Below are 4,059 nucleotides of genomic sequence, written 5' to 3'. Positions count from 1 at the left end.
ATATACGCTTATGTGTGTGGGCTATTGGGCTTTGGCCTTCTATGTTCGGTGTACTTGGTTCAGTGAATATATTTTTATATGGGCTAATGATACAACTAGCGCGTCCATTAGCGTTGTACAGTACACATCGAGCTGAAAACAGTTGAGGGGGGCGAGCGATTGGCAGGAGTCAAGGGCGTGTTTGGTTGATTGAGTCGCACCTGGCTCGCACCCGTCATGCAAAATCGCGGATGTTTGGTGCCCTGTGCGGCGTCTTCAGCCTGGCCCGACTCATGCAAAAGGACATCTCTCAGCCAGGCTGAGGGGAACGCAGGTTTCGGGTGTTTCCTTCGTGCAGGCCCAACTGATGCAAATTGGCTGCACCCGCAATGCAGGCGTGGGGCAGCGATTCTCTCGCAGTCGTGGGGTCAGAGCATCCCCTCGCCCCTTTCCCTCATTTCTTTCTGGTTCCTCGCTCAGGCTCTCACCTCGCCACTCTCCGCCGTCCCCAAATCCATGACGGGATGGCCGAATCCGCCGTCCGTCGTCCTCTGTGCTAGCTCCACCGTCTGCCGTCAAACTCTGCTGCCGACGCTAGCCTTCACAACGGTCGTTGCTCTGCAAGATCCACACCCCATCGATTCGAGAGGGGTGGGTGGGAGCCCGCCGCCAACGGCGCCTTCCCCGCGCCCCTTGCTCTGCCAGATCTACCGCCCCATAGATTGGAGCAGCGCGGATGGCAGAATGAGGCCCATCAGGTTCCAAGTCGCTGGTCCATCCCATCCAAAAAGCAGCAGGAACTGCCCGATGTCTCCCATGTTCGTGCATTTTTTTACTTGTGAGATCTTGTGATTTGCCCATGGATGGCGCATGTGCTTCGTGCTTCTTACATATTTGTTCCAGATCTGGTATTTGGTATTCCCAATCTCCCAATCTTGACTTCATTTTTGCTCTGAATTGTGACTGATAGTACTGTTCAGTTAATCGCAGCTGGTCTTTTCATCGTTGTGTTATTATCTAGGAGTACATTCGTTGTACTAATTGCTAGCTAGTGGTATAATGCAACTTGATTTTTGGTTCAGCTTTGTTTTACTTTGAGAAAATTGGCTATTTGCCACTTTCAATATGAGGCTTCGCACAAATGCCACTGTCAAGATTGACTTCGTAAAAATGCCACCCAACTCATGTGTACTTTGATTAACATGCCATTCCAGTCCTTTTACAGATTTCCCTTTTTCTTTTCCTATTTACAGGCACCGGAAAAGACTAAACTGCCCTTGTTGTTATCTACACGTGCTTGGCATCTAATCAGCACACTTGAAACAGACGAGAGCGTGCAGCCCGACGAGACTAACGTGCATGCCGTATCCATGTCTTGCGTCAACCTCTGGATGCCGCCCCCATCTCCTCGACGCCTCGACACTGATCTTCTCGCCGCCGCCGATTTCGTCGATGCTGCGTGCCGCCGATCCCCTCGGCGACTCTTTCATTGTATCTGTGATTGTATTTGTGGAAGGCAAACGCACACTCTCCTCTCACTGCAATTCCTTTTTTCTATCTTTACATACACAAGCAGGTATACTGTGACGCCCGGATAATTAAGCTACAGTAGCCCTCTGCTAATGATGCCACGTCACCTTGATTACGGTTGCTAGTCTTGCGTTAGTTCGAAACCGATTCAAATTCAAATTTAAAATAAAGTCAAACAGTAAAAGTTTTTAAAAGTCAAAACTAAATTGTTCCTAACGTGTCAAATAATCCATAGACCATGTTGGTGGAGAGACCACACCTTTATAAAGTATTTAGATGCACTAAAGTAAAGAAAATGGTGGCTAAAAAAATATATTTAAATACCTTTTAAATAATAAAAATGTATCAAGTAATTATTACTACACCAAACATGAACAAGCTAGTGGCCTATATTATAACGATACTTTAGGAGTTTGTTTTGTATTTTATAAAAACTGTAATAGGTGTAATCAAAATAGAACAGGAAATAATAAATAAAAGTAAAGTAAATAAAAACAAAGTTAAGAAAAAAAATAAAAGACACCCCCCGTTGGGCCAACCGGCCCAGCTAACCAACCAGCCGGCCGGCCCACCCCCGCTGCCCCCTGCTTAACCCCCCACCCCCACCGAACCCTAGCCCACGTTCCCCACTCGCTCCCCCTCCCCCTCACTCGCTACCCCGATCTGGATCGAGATCGGGGCGAAGACCCGAAGCCGCCCGACGCAGCGCCACTGTCGTCGCCGTCATCTCGCTGCCCGGAGCCCCCCCCTCCCCCGCCGTCGCCGTCGTCTTCCTCGTCTCCGCCTTGACATCGTCGTCGTCGCTGCCTCCTCATCCCCACTAGCGAGCTCCGTCGTCGGATCGACCGGGTCGACCCCGACGCCGGCATCTCCCCCGAACGGCGCCGTCTTCCGCCGCCCCCATCGCCGGCGACACTGCCGCCACCTCCCCGAGCCCGCTGCCTTCCCCCTGCAGCTCCCCTGTGAGGAACCCCCCTCATTTCCTCCTTTTACCTCCTCTCGTGCGCTACCCCGTCCGCCACGGCCTCGCTCGTCGCGCCCTCGCCTGCCTTTGCCTCGCCGACCCGACCGTGCCTCCCCGCACACGCACGCGGCTGCACGCGCCCGGCGCCGTGTCCCGGTTTTGCTCGCGCCACCACCCATGGTGGCCTCGCCCGTCGGCCGCCCGTGCACCGCTAGCCGACCGCGCCCCGTTCTGATGCTTGCAGCTGCACTTGCGCCGCCGCGCCGCCCCCTTTGCTCGCCGCTGCTGGGGCAGCTTCTGCCGGCCCGCGCGCTGCTGGTGGCGCCCTGCTGCTCCCCGCCGGCCGGCCACTGCCCTGCGGCGCCGTCTGGGTGGTCAACCCCGCCCTGCTCCACTGCCCTCGTAGGTCCCGAACGGCGCCCGCTGCCCGTTTCGCCCGCAAAGGCCCCTGGGGCCTATGACAAACGGGGCCCCAGCCCCCTGAACGTTAAAAAAAAGGAAAAGATAAAAAAAGATAAAAAATTAATTAATTAAATTAATTAATTAACTAATTAATTAACTTAATTAATCCCGCTTAGTTAAACTAATTAAACTTAATTAACCTAAATATCTAATTGGACTAACTAATCTGTTAGTTAGGGCAATGTGTCAATGACATGCGGGACCCACACGTCAGGTTGACCAGTCAACCCATGTTGACTCCTGACGTCAGCATGACATCATGCTGATGTCATAAATCCAATTTCGAACTAAATTAAATAATTAATTAAATTCCAGAAATTAATAAATCCTTTTGAAAATCATATCTTTTAATCCGTATCTCGGATGAAAATACTTTCTACATGAAAGTTGCTCAGAACGACGAGACGAATCTGGATGCGCAGCCCGTTCGTTCACCACACATCCCTAGCATAGCAAACACACAACTTTCCCCCTCCGGTTTATCTGTTCGAAAACCCGAAACGCCGGGGATACTTTCCCGGATGTTTCCCCCCTTCGTCGGTATCACCTACTACCGCGTTAGGGCACACCTAGCACCGCGTATTGCCATGTTACGCTTTGTGATGCTTTGATTGCTTTGTTATTTATTGTGTTCCCCCTCCGTTACTTTTTTCCGGTAGACCCCGAGACTGCCGGCGACCCCAATTCGACTACAGAGTTGACGACCCTTCCTTGCCAAAGCAACCAGGAAAGCCCCCCCTTGATCACCAGATATCACCTATTCTTCTCTATACTGCTTGCATTAGAGTAGTGTAGCATGTTACTACTTTCCGTTAATCCTATCCTGATGCATAGCCTGTCCTTGCTACTACTGTTGTTACCTTTACCTGCAATCCTACTTGCTTAGTATAGGATGCTAGTTTTCCATCAGTGGCCCTACATTCTTGTCCGTCTGCTGTGCTATACTATCGGGCCGTGATCACTTGGGCGGTGATCACGGGTATATACTATATACTTTATATACATGACACATGTGGTGACTAAAGTCGGGTCGGCTCGTTGAGTACCCGCATGTGATTCTGGTGAGGGGGCTGAAAGGACAGGTGGCTCCATCCCGGTAGAGGTGGGCCTGGGTTCCTGACGGC

At 51.4% G+C, this 4,059-nt stretch overlaps 1 long non-coding RNA gene across 1 annotated transcript; it reads left to right on the top strand.

Moving 5' to 3' along the window:
* Window positions 1-254: 254 nt before the first annotated feature.
* LOC123141397 (uncharacterized) lies at window positions 255-1,602 on the top strand. The gene is made up of 2 exons (XR_006470243.1): window positions 255-797; window positions 1,233-1,602. It is a non-coding gene; the product is annotated as an uncharacterized lncRNA (long non-coding RNA).
* The last annotated feature ends 2,457 nt before the right edge of the window (window positions 1,603-4,059 follow it).

The sequence above is a fragment of the Triticum aestivum genome, chromosome 6D, assembly GCF_018294505.1.
Source record: "Triticum aestivum cultivar Chinese Spring chromosome 6D, IWGSC CS RefSeq v2.1, whole genome shotgun sequence".
Taxonomy (NCBI): domain Eukaryota; kingdom Viridiplantae; phylum Streptophyta; class Magnoliopsida; order Poales; family Poaceae; genus Triticum; species Triticum aestivum.
This window is presented reverse-complemented; position numbering and strand designations above follow the sequence as displayed.